The following is a 21002-nucleotide window of genomic DNA, read 5'->3' as shown; positions in this document are numbered from 1 at the left end:
ATTCAAAAGTGGTCAAGCGAGTTTAAACGCGGAAGGGAGAGTATTGAAGATGACCCTAGACCTGGCCGGCCTGTAGTAGCTACTTCACAAGAAAATATTGATAAAGTGGAAAAACTTATATTGGAAGATGGTCGAGTGAAGGTAAAATCTATAGCACAAGTAACCAATCTCTCTATTGGTACCGTACATGATATTATACATGACCATCTTAATATGTCAAAAGTAAGTGCAAGATGGGTTCCGCGAATGCTGACTCGGCTTCAAAAAGACATGCGTGTAGCTTGTTGTTCCGATTTTATTGACCTGTGCGGTGAAAATCCTGATGAGGTGCTGCAAAGAATAGTTACTGGAGATGAAACCTGGGTTCATCATTATGACCCAGAGAGTAAACAAGAGTCCATGCAGTGGCACATTAAGGGTTCAGCTCATCCCAAGAAGTTCAAGGTCATCCCTTCAGCTGGCAAGGTCATGGCCACGATATTTTGGGATTGTGAAGGAGTATTACTAATCGATTATAAAGAAAAAGGTGTAAATATCACAGGACAGTACTACGCTAACATTCTACGTCAATTAAAGGATGTAATTAAAGAAAAGAGGCGAGGAAAGTTAACCAAAGGTATTCTGCTTCTGCATGACAACGCCCCCGTCCATACTGCTCATATTGCCAAGGCAGCTATTGTTGAATGTGGGTTTAAAACTGTTACTCACCCACCATATAGTCCGGACTTAGCCCTCAGCGACTTCTTTTTGCTCCCCAATCTTAAAAAGGATCTGCGTGGAAATAAATTTTCTGACGATGAAGCATTGAAGGCGGCAGTGGAGGAGCATTTTTACACGAAAGATAAAAAATATTTTTACGAGGGATTAAAAAAAATAATTGATCGATCTTTTAAGTGTATGAACATAGGGGGGGAGTATATTGAAAAATAAAAATATCAAACTTTTCGTACTTGTTTGTTTTCATTCTCATACCGAGAATATTTTGAACACCCCTCGTAGGTAGCCAAATACTATTCCTAAATCTTACACTCTACACTCTACAGATACTTAGGTGCCTAATTACCAGAAAAAAACCGGCCAAGTTTTTACCCTTTGGGTACGGAACCCTAAAAACAGTTTAGGTGCTTAATTAATTACTATTAACTAGCGTATTAGGTGATTTTATTATGTAGCATGAATTGATTTATTGCAAAACGAAAACTTAACTTATGAATAATAAGTAATAACTAAAAAGCCCTAGACTAGATAACTGACCCCTGCGTTTCTCTTGCAGGTAAATAAATCCATATATCGTTACAGGCACCTAGGTCCAGTAACTTCAAATAGCCATATATCTTACACCTAGAATTTTCTTTTACAACGTAACGTAACCTTAATCGGGAACCCGGGAGCCAAAGTCAACTAGGTCACCGCGGGATTCAGCAAAAGGTCAATGTTAAGAGGCCTATCGACCCCCCGACCTAGTTACCACCTATCGACATCGACACAGATATCAACCCGGCTAACCTGACACATTTGATAACCGTGCCACCGATACACCACAGATCGGCGATGCCCTCAAATTTGGAGCGATGACCTGAATTTCAGGTAGTTATCGCACTTCAGCCAATATTCGAATTATCAGCGATAAAATCGCAACGTCCTCGGTCCATTTCGTTCCCAGAAACTCCGCTTATTCTACGCTAGTTAGAGAAAGCACGCGAAATACGTCGATGGTGGTGAAAAAGTACCAAAATACCCTAGAAAACAGCCGAAAGCGATGCCGCAGCTCCATTTCTGGTTTTGTAAGCCGCGTTTTGTAATAGCATGCTTTTCGCACAGTCATGTATGCGTATGAGATGGTGGCTTAGATAGATCTGTGACGCGGCCGCCATGATTAAAGTTGGCGTCAGCGTCATCGAATCACGTGCTAGGACTAGGAGCGTTGACCGCCAGTGTTTTGGAAATACAGCGTGTAGTTATACTTCCTTACTCATGCTAGACTTATAGATCTTGCGAGTTCCGGAGTTATTACTCTGGTGTTAAATCAAAATAGACAACATTCATTTGGCGCTATCGTGAAATATCGCTGTTAGATTATTGTATAAGAATATTTCCTTGTTAGAGCCATAATCTCATATTAAATGAGCTTTTTAAGTTTACCTATGCGTATGCATACAAGCTCTCTACAACATGCTACCCCCAGTACATAATAATATATCAAATAACACCAGTAACTAATTTTGTGAGCAAGTAAAAATCTATCTTGATAGGTATTTTGTATACGTACAGAACTTGCGCTTAAGTTTCAGTGACAAATCACTAAAATCCTATATAACCTTACGTACCTAATTAATAGACGAGAAAGCAATATGGAACACGTACCTACATATATGATTAATGAATATGAATTCATGTTCAAAGCTGGAAACTTGATTAGATAGTCATGAATATTAAGATCTAACGAAGATTGTAGATTACTCCTAATACCTATACACGGCTGTTAGGTTCCAAAATGTTATACAGGATGCTTCCTGTAACAGGAGCAATAAATTAAACTGTAGGGTGTACTCCTCAAACTGACCAAAATTTGTTCAACAACTTTTGAAAATAACTTATGTTTTGATTTTTATTACACTTTAAAGTTTATTCTTGTATTGCAAATTTTGTTATATTTAAAGCGTGACAAGCAACGTCAAATACACTGATGTCAGCGTACATTGAAGGCAATATTTATTTTGTATGAAAAAGAGGAAGTCTAAAGGATTCATAATTTATAAAAGTTGCTGAACAAATGTTGGTCAGTTTGAGGAGTACAGGCTTTAGTTTAATTTATTGCTTCTATACGTTTCATTATAATTATTAAGTACCGAATATGTTGAATAATATCTACGAGTATGTTTCTACATATTATATTCTTATAAAATTTATAAATGACACTTGACAGGTTAGAGAACTACCCTACATAAGATAACACAACCATTGAAAAGTAATTTAGACCCACCTGAGATGAGTTCAGGGTTTCGATGCATCGTCTAAGAACAAATTTTCTTTACTTAATGATAAAAACATACACCTTTACACCAACAAGGATATCAACCTACAACTTCGTTGGAGACTTGTGAAGTGTTATGTACTATCAATACTTTTCTATGGCTGTGAAACGTGGACTCTAAATAAAGCTAGGTATGGAAAAGAAAATAGAAGCATTTGAAATGTGGCTATATAGGCGTATGCTTAAAATCTCCTGGACCGATAAAGTTACGAATGTGGAAGTACTTAAAAGAATGAAGAAAAAGTTATAGGTTTTAATCACGGTAAAAAGAAGAAAAATATCATACTTTGGACACATATACAGAAATGACAAATATAATATACTACAACTAATATTGGAAGGAAAAATTAATAGTAAAAGGGGAAGGGGAAGAAGGAGGGTCACCTGGCTTGACAACATAAAAAAAAACCGGCCAAGTGCGAGTTGAACTCGCGCACGGAGGGTTCCGCACCATCAACAAAAAATAGATCAAAACAAGCAAAAAAACGGTCACCCATCCAAGTACTGACCCCGCCCGACGTTGCTTAACTTCGGTCAAAAATCACGTTTGTTGTATGGGAGCCCCACTTAAATCTTTATTTTATTCTGTTTTTAGTATTTGTTGTTATAGCGGCAACAGAAATACATCATCTGTGAAAATTTCAACTGTCTAGCTATCACGGTTCGTGAGACACAGCCTGGTGACAGACGGACGGACAGCGGAGTCTTAGTAATAGGGTCCCGTTTTTACCCTTTGGGTACGGAACCCTAAAAATGGACGAACGTGGATAACGCAGCCATACTGGCAAGAATGGCTAAGAGCAGGAGAGAGATGGCAAAGGTGGTCGCCGACGTCCGTTAGGGCATGGCAAATAAAGAAGAAGAATGATAAAAAAGTGTGTTGAAATACACTGCAAACTAATCTTACTTGATCATATTGCTAATTTTTCATATTGTAAATTGTTTTCGGAAAGTTCATCATCAAAGTCTCGTTCAAACATTCATAGAGACAAAATAGTAAATATCGTTACTAAAACCTAGTTCGTACATCTGCATAAAAGCTCCAAAAGTCCATTATTTTGCCGGTAGATTCTATTAATTTGGGTATCCGTGCGTGCAGAGCATTACAGAGTGTTTCTACCCCGCCCGCGCCTCTCTTTGCCGAATTACTTTGCATTTATCTGGCGGTGTTTACACCTTCCGATTCTCGATTTTGAGTCAATCTTTAAACGGATTCGGACATAATACCGACATGCGTTCTATTTTCAAACGTGAGACTATTAGACTTTAAAAGTAAACGCGTTTTAATTAGTTCCTCAATTAACTGAATTCGAATAGGGAAATGACAATTGCTAGCTACAACTAAAGTAGGTACAACTAGTAAATACACAAACATAATATAAAGCCGACAAATAATATGTACCCTAAGCATAAAAAAATATTTTAGACAAGCGATATCTGATGAATATGTAAGATGTTTTCACAGAGTTAATAGTACCTACAAGAACGGTAATTGTCATAAGTACAACTCGGCGAGAGACAAATGAACTTTAAACGAACGAAGTTTCCTGACGACCGGTAACCGATTCGGCCTCGATATTTTAAACGATCGTTACGATTGTCGCTGGCTACATGACAAACGGCAGAGTCTAAACGGCCTTTCCTGCACCGATTCGCCACAGCCTTGATTCCCTACTAATGTCTATTAACAGATCGAGAAATCAACTCGACTTTTTGCTCGACTGGTTTCCATTAAATGTAAATTAGAGATAAAATTAATCGGCCAGTCGCCGGAGCCACATCATTACCGAGTTTGTGATGCTATTACAACTCTGCAGTAATCACTACCTGCCGAATTAAATTTTGTTTATTGTTTCAGTTTCCACTGACAACTTCGTTGATGGCCTGTATCTTTAGAGAACTTTATGAATTAATTGCTTTTACCACTAATAGCCTCTAAAAGCATTTCATTAAATCGCGAATTGCCAAGACGCGTTTTTGAGTTTGTTTTTAGGGTTCCGTACCCAAAGGGTAAAAACGGGACTCTATTACTAAGACTCCGCTGTCCGTCCGTCCGTCCGTCCGTCCGTCCGTCTGTCACCAGGCTGTATCTCACGAACCGTGATAGCTAGACAGTTGAAATTCTCACAGATAATGTATTTCTGTTGCCGCTATAACAACAAATACTAAAAACGGAATAAAATAAAGATTTAAGTGGGGCTCCCAATCTCCCATATAACAAACGAGATTTTTGACCGAAGTTAAGCAACGTCGGGCGGGGTCAGTACTTGGATGGGTGACCGTTTTTTTGCTTGTTTTTTTTGCTTGTTTTGCTCTATTTTTTGTTGATGGTGCGGAACTCTCCGTGCGCGAGTCCGACTCGCACTTGGCCGGTTTTTTATTAATCGCCTCAGAATGAAAACCACTTGTCATGGCGATAGCGGTTGGTAGCTGAGCAAAGATTTATGTACGGCGAATTCTACATACCGGAGAATGATTAATGTAATCGAATCTTGGCTGCTAGCCATCCTGCCTTTTGTTAGAGCTTTTAGGAAATAAGTAAGTAAACAAGGCGACTGAATTGATACCACCCTTGCTTTAACAATGGCGCTGAAAAGTCAATAAATTACCGTTCCGGGTCGTCAGCTACATAGCTCGCCTTACCTGCAACAAAAACAAAATAGATGAGAAACATGATCGACCAACGAGACAACAACGGTCTAGCAGTTAAAATGTTAATCATAACGAAACGCATGTTCACTGCCATTACTGCAGGGGCATCAAGTTTTTCTTGTTTACATTGTTATTTGTAACTTATACCATTATGGGTTGATAAAAACAAGAAAATCTAAATTATCGAACGCGATCCGCAAAAGCATGACGAAGTGTAAGACGACGCTCACGAAGCTTTCTCGGTAGAGCGCACTCGATGTAAGCCGACGGTTTGCGGAGGTTATGGATTACCTAGAGCTTTCGCAGCTTATAAGTGCTTTTCAGTCGGCCGGTTATGCGTCGTTGTCGTGTTTTTACTAGCGATGTGCAGGCGCATAAAAAGTGGACGCGGCGGAGTGGTCTGCGCGAACGCAATTAAGACCAAGGTCTCCGGGTTATCAAACCCGAGCCGGCGGTGCCGCGCCTCGCCGCCGTCGCAAAAAAATGTAGTGAATAATGAAGTCGATGGTATTAAAAGATAATAGCCGGACTAACACGCCGGCTGTGTCCTTACCGGCAGCACCGGTTGCGAGCCTAGGCGATCCATTGCAGGCGCTGGGAACCGATCGACTCGGGACGTTTTGCATGGCGCGGCGGAGGCACCGAGTGCGTGGCACATGTCCTACCGGAGCCGGATAAAGCTGGTTTTTACAAGAATTCCGCAGTTGCAGGTGGGAATTATGTGCATTCAAATATTCACATCAGACCGAAAGGTCTCAGAGACAAAGCATACTTTCAGAATTTGGAAATGTCCACTTTTAGACACGAACGTTCGCGTCATCACTGTCCGTTGCCCGGCTTAGGAATGCATAATACATAATTATTATAATGTTATTCTTCGCTTATATTATGAGAATGTGTGAAGGTTGTTTCCATATTTGTCAGCGAGACTTAATAAAAATATAGTGTTTATTATACAAGATAAAATCCAATCGCGTGGCCTTCACGCGCTTGTCGGAACAACAATAACTTTAATCTTTGCCCTAGATTTGTTTAGGCCTAACATCAGAAACGAAATGAACGGCTCTTTCAAAATCACACAAGAAATTCCTAGTAGGTCAGTGAATGGTTCTGGACGGTAGCCATGACGTGAAGTCAAGGCTGAAGAGCATCTATTGCATACGCAACGAAATCCTGTTCGTTGACTCCTATGTACTTGACAGACTGATGTCATTCGCACTGCAATGTGACCTGCTAAGGAACCACGTTACCGTTCAGTCACATGAGCTTACATAATGCCTAGACAATGTAATCTGATGTCGAGTGAACGTAGTCTTACTGCAGTGTGCTTTGGTTGCACTTTCGCTTGGACACATTCGTACTCTTCAATCATTCGCAATCTCTATATCTGTGACTTAGAACGTCGGTTAAAACTGGACTTTAAACTTTAGCAGGTACGGTTCAAGTTGAGTTTGAAGCTTCGTTTTTGAGGCATTTCGAAATGGTAGTTGTAAGTATCATTTACGTGATGTAACTATCGAGTCCGAGTGATATGATTGTAAGCGCGGTTAGGGCTGCCGTGGGCATGGATTGTATTGAGGTGCTGGGAACGGCCGAGTGGTGCGTGCTTCGCACCAATTACCATCCATTGATGCTCTAATCATAGAAATAAACTCGGATAACTGTTCTTTAAGATTTACCACCCGCAATACGGTATACTGTTTAGGTAAAGCTCAGGAGGGAAACTTCTAAAGTTTATTAAATTTGGAAGGATGTTTTTCTTCAGCGCCGCGGCATGCCGAACCGGATATTAATCACGATTAAAGTCAACAAAATGTTGTAATTGGACCGGGGTGTTTTATGAGCTTATTTACGAGTTCTTCGCAAGGTTTTTTGGTAGAAATCAAACTTAGTGAAAATTGTGCTTGTTTATTTAGGGCTTTATTACAAATCTGTCTAAATAACTCTTGAAATGAGTTACTTAATTAAGATTAGAAAAGAATATAAGTAGGTAGGTACTTACCTAATGAAATATCTTTTGACGAAATTAACGAGGATTGTGAATGTCATCGCATTTCACTGTTGAAATTTGGCAAAGTATTATATGTTTTCTATTGTTGCATACTAACGCAATCTTTTCATCTTAGTACATAAAAAAATTACAGCACTTACAACATATACTGTATGTATATTACAACATTAGGCAATCTATGTGTTTCGAAGTAACATGTTGTTTAAACAAAACCTATGTAAGTAAGTATATTCAAACCGATAAGAAAATCTAGACTTGTACTTATAAACTAACATATAACTTCCCTTCAACCAATCAGTACGTAGAACTTATATTGCAAATAGGTCAGCACCGGACACGATGCCCCGCGCCGACCGTTGGCTGCGCGTGAGCGGCTTACAGAGTGCACTTGTCGTTGCGTAACACATTGTCCTCGCTATTGTGGGATACCCAATCAGACGCTTATCCAAATAGACGTCGCACAGTTAGCAATGTTCTACATTACAGTCAAGGAATTTGAATTCCATTACGTACCATTACGTAACTTGTCACATTAACAATTATCTGTGATCTAGAGGCCTTCATATCGAAAAGGAGTGTGACAAGGTACGGAATGGCACGAAAATCATCCTTGACTGTAGTTTTGCTATGCTATCCTAGCGTATGTATTTGCTAGAATTCAATCTAAACGCGGAAACAAAGTGATATCACCATTTGAGTGATCGTGATAGTGATCAGAAAAACAAACGGACGTACTTACACGTGTTAACCAATTTTCAAGTTAAATCAACCTAAATCAAACACCCTTCTTCGATAAAAAAGATTTGTAATGTAGTTAATGGGTATAAGAGTGTTATATTGACCATATTTATCAGGTCGCAACAGTGCGGTTGAATGATCTATCTAGATATGTCTCTGTAGGACACCACCTTAACTCTAGGTGCGATGACACAACGATTCATGCAATTGGGTCGGCTGTTGCCAGGGAGGCTAATGCATTGTTAACTATTCACTATACTTATACTTACGCTACACTTACTGGACGCTTTTTGTTAGCATCATATCATCACTAGTTTTTATGGCGTCGTCATTAGTAACTTAAGATATGGTTTAAATAATGGATGTTTCTAAAATAGATGAGTAACATTATGCCCGGTAGGATTGCGGTGAATTGTGTGGGGAGTTTTTAAGTGTAAGGTAAAAATAAGCATTAGCACTTAAGAGATATTACGAACGAAAGGAATGGTGAACGTTGCTATTTGCCACTAGATTGAGTGAAGTAAAACAGAGAATCCGACGAACGACTCAATCCAAAGGCGCGCTGTACGAATCGTCGATGATCCCAAACTCACAAGCGGTACCATTGTTTATTGTTTATTGTCATTTATTGCATACATGTACATTGATGCATAGAAATACATGATGTTATACTTAATGTTAGGAAGCGTACATGTTACCCTGTGAGGGTGTTACAATATGATTGTAGCTGTCTTATATTTACTTAATCACTAACTTATATAGCAATACGAAATTTTTACTTAATTCTCTAATATCTTAATTTAATTATATTTATAATATATAGTTAATTCGAATAAACTACCGTTTTGTCCTTACATCTAGAAAAGTAGGTCAGATTAGTTAATTAATTAAGGTTATCATCATTTCGGAAATCATCGATGCTATAGTAACATTTTTCGGTAAGTTAATGAGTTTTCTTTTAAATATTTTGTCTTTCGTCTCAGTAGATATATTATGAGGGAGCTTGTTGAACCTTTAAGACTGAGGAGAGACCTTGCCTCCTTATGTGTGTTCTACCGCTTGTACAATGGGCTGTGCTCTGAAGAATTGTTTGACATGATGCCAACGGCCGCTTTCTATCACCGCACCGCTCGCCATCGGCAGGGTGTTCATCCAAACACCCTAGAACCTAAATGGTCGTGTACTGTGAGGTTTAAGAGGAAGTTCCTCCCGCGGACGCTCCGGTTGTGGAATGAGCTCCCTTCCGAGGTTTTCCCGAGGGTCTACACTACAGTATGGGGTTCTTCAAAAAAGGAGTGTACAGGTTTTGAAAAAGGTCGGCAACGCGCATGTAACACCTCTGGAGTTGCAGGCGTCAATAGGCTACGGTGACTGCTTACCATCAGGCGGCCCGTATGCTTGTTTGCCACCGATGTTTTTGCATAGTTATATTTGCATAGTTATATATGGGAAGAAATTCAAAGGTGTGTGTGAAGCCCCAAACCCGCACTAAGCCAGCTTAGGGACTAATATAGCCCAATCCCTATCGAACATGATAAAAACTCTATGTTCAGTAGTGGAACGCATATATAGGCTGATAAAGGTGACGACACAGCAGCAATTATGTATGTAATTACACAAATATTTGAAACCTACGCTCTCTAGCTTTATTATTAGTTGGAGCCATCTCCAGAGTAATTTCTCATGATCAGCCAGCCGTGAACAATACGTCGACAAACATGATTTTTTTCGTACTTTTACACAGACGATTCATTTCTTTGACATGTCCCGTGTCGAGTGTCAAAGGAAACGTTGACTTTTACCACGCTTTGGCAAAAAACATGGAAAATTAAAATAGGAACGTCTGACAGCCTTAGTCGCCTCCCGCTTCTTTGCCAAGTTTGCAATTAGACAGAATAATACGTTTCTTATTTTATTAAAAAACAACCACATGTGCAGACCTCGTTATTTCGTATAGTTTTTTGCTTGGATTATTTTAAGATCCACGTTATTCCGCGAGCCAGATGCGATTTAAGCGCTGGGCCATAAGGAAGTGGCAATTTTGTTCGTGTCATATTTTGTTTTACGACGGCAATTAAGTTTTGCTGAGAAATATATTTGCAAAGGAAATATCGAGTAAACATCATCAGATCGTAAACGCTAATGAGGTAGACAGGGAATTTCAAAAGCCGCCATAATTGAGTATTGGGGGAATCTGGGAAAATTGTCCAGGTGGAACAGTTGAAATGTCTATCAAAATTCAATGTAAATTGGCTTTAATACAGCGATGATACAGTAGTCAATAACTTAATTTGAATAATACGACTGGATATCAAAGGGTTTAAACCGCTAGATTTCTTCGGTCACATTTTGCCTCAGTATTTGAACGTTTTGATTGGTAGAGGTTCCTGACTACTACCAAACAACGAATATTATAGAAAATGTGCAGATACCTTATCAAGAATATGTCCCAAGAAATTAGGTGGTTGAAACGCTTTGCTATCCATCCGACCAATCTCTATACAGTAGGTAAAGGAATTTGATTTGTCTGCCACTTCGTACCTTGTCACGGTGACAAATGAAAATCGAAATGAAAGCTGTAAATATTAAATCCTTAAGAAATGTACCATATATGTGATAGAGATCATGTCATAATCGTTATGTTTATGTACAAGTTAAAATTTGATGTTGTAAAATGTTAAACTCTCATCAGGACAGTTCCATTTTCCCGGACTCCCTCTACGAAGAGTTACTCGTATGAGTTAGTCCAACTAGACCTTTGCGAATAACATCGGTAGCGCAAATTGAAGGTAATTACTACTAATTGCGATCCACGGTCATGGCCAATAAGCACCAATAAGCGATAACATGGGAACCGAGGAAGGTCCACTACAGACATGTTCTATTCTTTTTTTTTTGTAATTACCTCGACCATATGTAATTTAAACTACGGCCATCGGATTTAATGTGTGTGCTAATAAATTCACAATGAGACCCTTCTTGTGGACATATCTCGATATAGGTGAAAAGAAAAAACTAAAAAAAAAACTAGTCGTGAGATGAGTTCTTTACAGAATTAATACAGTAACCAAGAAGCTTTCTCTTTATAAAAGTTATAAATAATTCACGAATTAAAAAACATACGTTATATTCAGCGTTTTTAAAAATGACGACTCCCGAAACACTAATTTAGGTGAAATCTTTAAAATCTATAGACCCTTATGAGATGGGAAAGGGCGGGACACATAGAATCTGAAATCTTATAAGCGCTGAGGAGGCTTTCAAAACTAAATCGAATTCTTCAAATTCAGACTATAACTCTTGCAGACTTGTCTTTAATATTATTTCAAGAGCTGCAAACATTTACATAAAAGCTTGCACGTTTCCAACATGTAAGTTTAGTAGAAATTCCACGTAACCTATTAAGGCTATTGCCAACAACGGTCCGCCGATAGACACCTACGGACGCTTGCCCTACTTGCGTTGGACTAACGCCAACGGCATTAGGTATTTCCAGATATCTATCTCGATTTGTTAGAGTTGATCCTTTAATGCCCCGAGATCTGGCCCCCTGAATATAAATGTTTGTATCAATCCGCCTAACTTCCGATTGAATTGTTGTTGTTGTAGAATTTAGCCAATGTACTTTGGTATTTTGCGGCGCAACATAGTTGCAGATTGGATGGAGATGATAGAACTACTAAACATAGCTATAAATGCTAGACATAAATAAGGCGAAAGCCAAACGGAAATCTTTGGCAATACAAGCAATTTATTATTTATAGTGAGTAAAATACTAGGCACATTTAGGTATATGCGCGTAAAGGTAGGTACTGATAATATTTAATTAGGCAGGTAGGTACCAGCTTATTATGTCATTGATGAGACAAATACATAATTATTAGTGTTGTTCAGTGTTCTTTTTTTGCTTACATTTATATTAAATGTGTATTACAGTAATGGTTTAATTAAATTCCTAATTTGACTGACGTATTATCACGCCTTTGTTTATTTCACAAACGCACTGATAGCATAATCAATCGCAATGACATGCCATTGTCAATCGTTATGTATCCATTTGGTAACATACACGTTACACTATCTGAAACGCGTCACGAAACTGCAAACAGGTGCTAATGAGAGAAATTTCAAAGCTTGGTTTACATAAATTATTATAGTCTTAGAATAGGTGTACTCGAGCTTTAATGTATTTTGTTTGTTGCGTCCCAGTTATATACCAATCATACTTTGCTTGCTATTTTGATTTAGAATATTCTTTTATATATTTCTTATGTTATATATTCTATCCAATAGGGTGTTTCATTTTTCCGAATTTTCGATTTTCATCTGACTTTGCTCGAATTCTGGTTCTTCCTGATTAAAAAATATTATATACCAAAAAAAATTAAAATCGGTGAATATTTAGAGGTTGCACAACATCAACAAAGTTTTCTCAAATAACCAACGACTCTACATCGGAGGGTAGAAAATGGTTTAAGCGGCTACCATCAAAGCGGTGAGTAGTGTGATACTGAACCTTCTAAAATTAGTAGTTAACATGGATTTTGGTTACTCGATAAATGTTCTAATTAAGATTTTTCCGTTTTTCCACCAGTTTCCAAAGGAAAAGTGGTTTTATCGTGTTTTACATGCAAAATTCAGTTTTTTCATTAGATTTTAGTATCAGTTCATTATATTTTGTTATTAAAAAAAATAGTTAATTTTCACGCAATGTATGGGGTTCTCCCTCCACATTTTCAATTTGTGCAACCTTTAAACGTTAATCGATTATTATGAAAATTGAAATAGATAGTTTTTAGAGTGGGGAGACCCGATTGGTGAGCAAAGTCAGGAAAAATATCACATATTTTTTTTCTCCATACAAAAGTGAAACACCCTACTATCCAATAATAAAGAATATTAATGTTCTTGACAACGTATTTGAAATGTTGCAACTAAGTGCTTTCAGAGAGCTCAGTGATATTGATATTACTTATTTGAGTGAAGCATTGATATTACCTACTTATTTGAGTGAAGCATCCATTTTTGTGCTCTCTTCAACGTCTATGTCGCATTTCTAAAAAGTATTGGATCTTATTTTGGGAGATCATTCTGTATCATACACATGTACACGTGGCGTATTCATAATGTTTTTACGTACACAACAAGTTCAGTTGCATACACAATAGGAACTTCTACCAATCATAAAGAAACATAATCCCACACGCATAAAACCAGTATGGCACTAAAACTTGTATGAAGTTATGCCCTAATGTTCTTGGTAGGTACCTTAGTAAACCTTCGTTTACCCAGTGTTGTGGAATACGTGTCGCGCGGGTCACGGGCACGTCTGGCGTATTTATAGGATCGTAACTTAGGCCTTGAGTTCCCAACGTTTACAGAGCGAAGGCTAGTATTTGCCCTTAGTCTAGCGAACTTAGTGCAAATCTGATCATTGTATGAGAATTTTGCGACATTTTTATAGATACTGTAGAAAGTAATAGATACAGAATTACAGACCGCCTAAGGCGTTAACCGGCGACCAAGATCTGATTAACGCAGTGACATCAGTAACCTGAAGCGGAGAGAGCGTGTAAGTATCTAGATTCTAGATACTGAACGAAATTTATTATTTTTGTAAAAAAACAATCCGAACATCACAATCGCTACCAGTCTTACTATAGCTAACTGTTGCTGCGCTTAGAACCATAGGTACTTTTTAATATCTGCATTTAGTGTGGCCCAACGTCTGAATTAGCGACGCATAGCCATTGCACTCTGTCGAAATTGCAGTTAATGTACCAAATTTGAAAATGCTTCAGATTTATAGGCCTCACTTATACGGTTTTCTCGGAGACGAGCGCTTGGTGCAATAGGAATATAGTCCTACTGGAATGGACGGAATGAACGCGTATTACCCATTGTTCGCTAGGAATAAATGGCGGGCCGTCGATATGTATATGTATGTGCACTTGTTTTAATTTCTTTCGTTGTTTTGCGGCTGGATTCGGGGTTTCATGCATAGGGAAATAATATTTCGAATTCAGTGTGCGTTCATTGTTTGTTTTAAACGCGAAGTTTTTTGTAAGTACTGAATTTAATATAACCTTGTAGTGGTAGAAATTACGAGCACCATAAGGTTTGCTACTGTAATTTTATCTTTAGAAGTCTATTTAAAGCGCTTATAAAAGTATCCGGTTAAATTGCCTCTAATGAGACCGCGTGAGGTATTGACAAAAAAAGCAATTTGAACGCTTGGCAAAAAAGCGAACGCTTATTTGCTCAGCGCGAAATTTTCCCTAAGGGTAAAATGTAAAAATAATCCCACCAAAAACATTTTCATGTAAAATGTTGCCAAGACGAAACCATAAGGCTCGCACTGACAAAAAGTTATCAGATTTCTTGTAGAGCCAAGCTTCTAACTCTACAAGCCCTAACTTCACAAACTCTACACCTTAGTCAAAATATGTGGCTTGACCGTTTCGCTACTGTCACATGGACGTAAGGTGAAAAATGTATTCACTATTCATTATTTTTTATAATACAATAGTTCTTGGAGTAACGAAACGGCCAAGCCACATATTTTGACTAAGGTGTAGAGTTTGTGAAGTTAGGGCTTGTAGAGTTAGAAGCTTGGCTCTACAAGAAATCTGATAACTTTTTGTCAGTGCGAGCCTTATGGTTTCGTCTTGGCAACATTTTACATGAAAATGTTTTTGGTGGGATTTCACTTCTTTTTGTAAGTTGCTTCCATCCCTTAATTTAAAGGGTTGTGCGTGTGATTTGAGGACCTACTATTAAAAATCCTGAAAAACGTACCTCGGGGCATCTTTTATACAATCTGCTTTTTACTGATTCCCCATACAAACTTCAACCCTCTTTTTCCCCTAACGCCCTTTTCCACCCCCTTTTCACCCTTACGGGGTGATTTTGGGGTTGAAAACTATTCTATGCCATTCCCCATTACAAAAACTATCTACATACCAAATTTCAACTAAATCGGTTCAGCGGTTATTGATTTCCCATACAAAATTCCACCCCCCTTTTCCCCCCCTTAGGGGCAAAAAATTTCAAGTTTTTGGATTTTTTTGTTGTTTGTGTACTAATACTATCTTACATACCAAATTTCAGCTTCCTAGGACTTCAGGAAGTACCCTAGAGGTTTTGATGATCAACAGTGAGTGAGTGAGTCAGTGACGAAATCGGGGTTTTATAGATATGAATAAAATCTTAAGTATAAGAGCTATGCAATTGAAATTTTTTATGTTTAATAAGTCCACTACTGACATCATATACCGAGAATTTTGTTTATCTGGTATAATCCAAACCCAAGTTATGAGGGTTCAAAAAAAAAAACGACGAAGCGCTTCGAGAAAAGGTAGGTAGTGCCCTTGCGCTTCGCTTTGCTCGTCTTGGCGGGAGCACTGCCGTGCCCCCAGATTTGTAAAAAAACTACTTAAGACCACAGCTATAAGAACCCTATGTAATTTATAAAGATGTCACTCATAAGATAATTTGTTAAAGTACTGATTTTGTGCTATCGTCTAGAAAAAACTATGAAAAAACTAAACTAAACTATGAAACAGTTACTAGAAACCCTCCAAAAACTGCAACAGTTTTTCTACTTCTGCCACGATAGGTACCTACATATAAACAAAAATAAACTCCAATTAAAACACGTTCAACTACCTATAATGCAAAACATTTACTAGGTTTCTGTGCAATTATTATACAAATATAAACGTAGACGTCAAGTCTACTGTACAGTTTCAAAACTTGCTTTTACACGGGAAATGAACGCGTACATGGAAATGTTTTTAGTTTCTATTCCTTTTTTTTTTCATTTAAACACAATGGTAAACGTAATAAGGCTTATTAAGAGGCATATCCATTAACCTTTAACTTTTCAAGTAAGTTTAATTTCAAGCTCGGGGAGCGCTCAAATTAATTATACCAATATAACAAAATTTTCAACGAGAAATTCTGAAAGACCACAATACAATCAAGCTGAACCATAAACAAGAACCTTCGACTTTTAATTTTATTAAACCCAACATACAAACCTATCTTAATCTTTAAAAGTCTTAAATGCCAATAATTTTCCAAATAAATAATACCCTTTAATTTAATAAGCACAATAGCTCGGAACCGCTGTATGCCCTTTTATAAGACCTTAAAGTCAATTCAGAGAATCATACAGACATTCAGAACGATGTTAATTATAGTTTACAGATTGGATCAGAGTCGGAATGCGATGTGAGACTTGAGAGTATATGTGTACTTGCAGAGAATACTTACTGATAATTGGTAAATTTAGCAGAAATTGATACTTTTCAGAAATAGATGGAAAAAAGTTAATGTTTTTGATTTCCTTTATACATCCACAATAGAATAATTGCACAGCCGTAATGTTATTAACATTGAGAATTTTCTAAATTAGTTAAGGTGCAATGGGTAACTTTGAAATAGGGGTGATTTTGAAAGTCACTAAAATCTACTCAACCAGCACTTCATGCTTTGGCAAAACTAACGCTACTGCAACGCTTACCAAGGCATCAAGCTTACTGTTGCTACAGTAGAATAAGTGATACTAACTTAGTATACATTTGCCATTTTCAAAATTACCCCGCTTTAGAGGTTAACCCAATGTACCTTCCATCTTTACCGGCTTGTGTTTAAGATTATTTCCGTATGGCTATTGAAATTATGCTTCAGTCGTAGTTAAGCCGTTAATTTCAAATTACCGCGGTCACGTATACTCGTACGATAAGGATTATGATCTATCTACCGGCTCAAGGAAAATTATGTACTACGTCTATTCCAAGCCGGCATATATCATGAACTAGACATCGTAAACGGCTGGCACGGACAGGTCATCCATCCATAAAACCATAATAATATTAAGCAAGAACATGTTGAGCTTGAAGTGCAACTCTGGTAAATCGATTCTCACGTAAAATATAAACTCGTAGTACAGACATTGGAAAATAAAAGTCGTAAGTCGAAATGATAAAAAATTGAAGCCTAAAATAAGGTGAAATTTACCTAGCTTTTGCAGATTCGGGAACACGAAATTCAGAACATTTTGGCAAGTATATTATATACCGAATTCTCTTTATGACTTATTCGGGTTAATATATCATTATGAGGCTGTTATCACCTTGACAGACGATTTAAGCAGCGTCTGTTTGCGAGGGACAACGCCTTTGTGACTGTATAAGAGAATGCGGGACCAGCATTTGCGACTATTTTATGTATAAAACAGAACAATAAAAACGGTCAGAATGTGTAAAACTTCTAAGCAAACTCTAACCATTATGTAGGTACGTATGTACTCTATGTACTGATATTCGGTAGTGAGAAACACGATATTGTATTACATCCTTATAGATACATCGCCGAGAACATGTCTCAATGCCACCGCTAATTTGGAACTTGAAAAAGTAAATTGGCCGCAATTTACTTTTTTTGTAAAATGGTAACACAACGCGCAACAACGTGGTTGTATCCATGTTCACAGTGTAACCGATCACGTAGAAGGCGCAAGCGTCGACTTTTTACTATCTTATACTGCACATTAAGTCTGACATTTCAACGGTCACCATCGGCTTAATTACAACCTTGCTCTTGCATCCTTTTCTGCCCTGATATGAACTGTATCGCATGTCTTTCTTTCGCATGAACACTAACGAACTGGCTGGATGATAAATAATAACAGAAGTGTGGTTAAGTACTACGTTATTATATTTTGCAGTCGTTGCAGCGGGTTAAAACGGGTCGGCTATAGGTATTAAGTTGTAAATGCTGTTCGGTTTACTGTTAAGGAAACTGTTTTCATTTTACATTAGTTAAGAAGATCCTTAAACTGTCTCATACGACAGACGACGACGACATCTGAGCAAGAAAAGTTATGACATGTGATTTTGACGATGTCAGATACGTCCATGTGTCCATAATACGTGCTGTCGGTTCTACATTAGCTATCAATCTATATGGCTAGCACTTAAATTATTTCAAGCGTACCGACAACGACAACTTACCGATATAATTTTATTGTTGCCGACCTGTCAGCTGCGATATCAATTTATTTATTTATTAGCCTGTATTGTATTATCGCACAGCTCCTTTTCTTTCACGCTTCTCTAACTATGGCAATATAGACCAATTCTTTCCGAAGGCGATACCAATACCTGGCCGAAATAATTTCAAACAGATTTACCGATACATAATTCTGTTATACCCATTCATAGGTGAAAATAGAATCGAAGTTAACAATGAACCTATTTACGCGGTTTCGCTCTCGTGAACAAGCAATTTTGCTCGTTCGGAAAATTGCATTATTACAGATGAAATATTAGCCGATGCTCATCTTCACATCCTTTGCCTCTCACGCAGATCCATTTGGGTTTCTTTCGCAAAATTTTTTTAGTCTGATATTTTTTACACCCGTCATTTTGTGTAGCAATTTCCATCTACGGATTTACTGAAAGAATTGAATTACTGCTTTCACTTTCTATAAAACCTGGCTTTACAGTGGAAAACAAGCGTACTGCCTGCCTGACGCAGGCGGCACCGTATTATATCTATAGACGCTTAAATTAACTTTGCAACTTGCAAGATGTTCTTACACTCACGCTAAAGCGACTATTAAACGCTCAAAAATATCAATTTTATTGTATGTACATAATTCTAGAAAATTACGTCTTTCCAGATTTATTGTAGGGTCTCATTCATCACACATATTTTGTAGCGTCAACTGCAAGACCCAGCCTATTAATAATTAGGAATAATCCGGTTATTTCTGCCACCTTTCAAGATTCGGTTCATTGCGAGTAATCCGCATTTGGGACCCTCAGCGGAGGCAAAACAATACAACAAAAGGGTGAAGAACTCGCTGAAGTGCGAATCGACTTAGTAAGGCTCGACAGACGATGAAGAAGTGTTAGTCGTGTTAACACTTACTCGACACTGCGCCAGGAGTTGGTGAGAAAAAAAAAACATATATTAACAACACATATATTAAACAAACATATATTATTTATATTTGTCTCTGTTTGACCCAATGGTTGACTGGTAGAGAATGCCTTTAGGCATTAAGTCCGCCATTTGTACATTTTCCTGTGTTTGTGCAATAAAGTTTAAATAAATAAATAAATATTAGCTATGGGATACTTAGGTATATTTGTAAGCTTCAAACAAATAGATTGATTACCTTTTCAGCTAATATGTCACTATAAAACGTTTTTTTGGAATATTAAAACATATGCCGCTACCTATCCGAAAGAAAGAAAGCAATTGAATTGCCACATTTATACTGGCGATACTTTTGAATTTAAGTAATGATGTAAATGTTTTACATTTAAAAATCTAATGGCAAGTCATCATTGTTTAATCGTGGTTGCCTAAATGCTTTCGTTTCACAGAATTGAAAAAAAAAACACGTATTTTCCTGGCATTTCAATCTTCAAATATCGTAATCCACAGCCAAATTTTACTAGGTACTAAATCCCTAGTTTAACTGCCCGCGACACGGCGGATTAAAATGCCGCACTCGGAATGTGCCAGTTGCATTCTTTAGTTACGTAATCTCGACGAGCACTTATTATCGCCGTTCAAGGGTAGATAGGTGCCAGGACTCGGTAATGACTTGAGCATGAGCCGAACTAACGTCATGAGCCGGCAATGCAATTAAAACACTGTAAAGATAAGAAATTGCGTTTACGTGTTACAAAAGTTAAGTGACAACTGACGCGGGGAAATCGGTGACACAACCGATGGTTACTTATTGTTACCTATCAAATGTAATATCAAGGGTTCACCATATTATTTAAGAATAAAACGAAGAAAAAACGGAGGAAGTAGATTTTGGAAGAGATCACTTACAAGGCTCTTAGGGATTTGTTGTATTTCTAGTGGTTTTTTCTACGTATAAAATAAATCATAAATAGGTACATACATTCGTGATAGCTTCCGAGAATTTAGTTGAAGGTACGTTAAATATTTTGACATCCGGTTGTCCTGCGAATATACAGTTGATTGACTCAGTCTTGTGCATCGTAAATTTTCCTACTAGGTCTAAATGATGACGCATCTGACATCACCTTAAACTGCAATATTTACACATGTCATATCGTTACACAACTATTTGCAATACATATTTCCTTGCTGAAATCAGCAGATTTATAACTGGTTGGCACTTGTGCCGTGATTAAGACGATACAAAAAATAGCTATGTTTACTTTTCTCTCTTCCAACATTATTTGACAGACGGCGTCGAATTCTTTATCTATTATTATCTATTTACTTTAAAGAATTATCTATTTTATTATTATCACGCGATAAACGCGATTACGTCTACTACCTATAATAAAGGTTTATTTAGGTCGCCTATAACAAGTTGATGACTTAACAGGACTATGAACTTAGTTCGGTCAGTGACGCTTTCGAAGTCATAATGACACAATGTCTGTGTAGCACTCGCTGCGTCAGTGGCCGCCAGTGTCACTAGTGTCGGTGTAGTTGAGTCAGAGGCGGGTCAAGGCTGCGCGGCGGAACACGGTCGTTCTGGCCTGACCTGGTTCACAAAAT

The 21002-nt window shown here is 37.8% G+C and overlaps 1 protein-coding gene across 2 annotated transcripts in view; it reads right to left on the bottom strand.

Moving 5' to 3' along the window:
- LOC134648760 (ecdysone receptor) overlaps positions 1-21002 on the bottom strand; it is a 360109-nt gene that overhangs the window by 41436 nt on the left and 297671 nt on the right. The window lies entirely within an intron of this gene.

The sequence above is a fragment of the Cydia amplana genome, chromosome 6, assembly GCF_948474715.1.
Source record: "Cydia amplana chromosome 6, ilCydAmpl1.1, whole genome shotgun sequence".
In the NCBI taxonomy this organism is placed as follows: Eukaryota; Metazoa; Arthropoda; class Insecta; order Lepidoptera; family Tortricidae; genus Cydia; species Cydia amplana.
The sequence above is the reverse complement of the archived record's forward strand: the minus strand, read 5'-3'. Positions and strand labels throughout refer to the sequence as shown.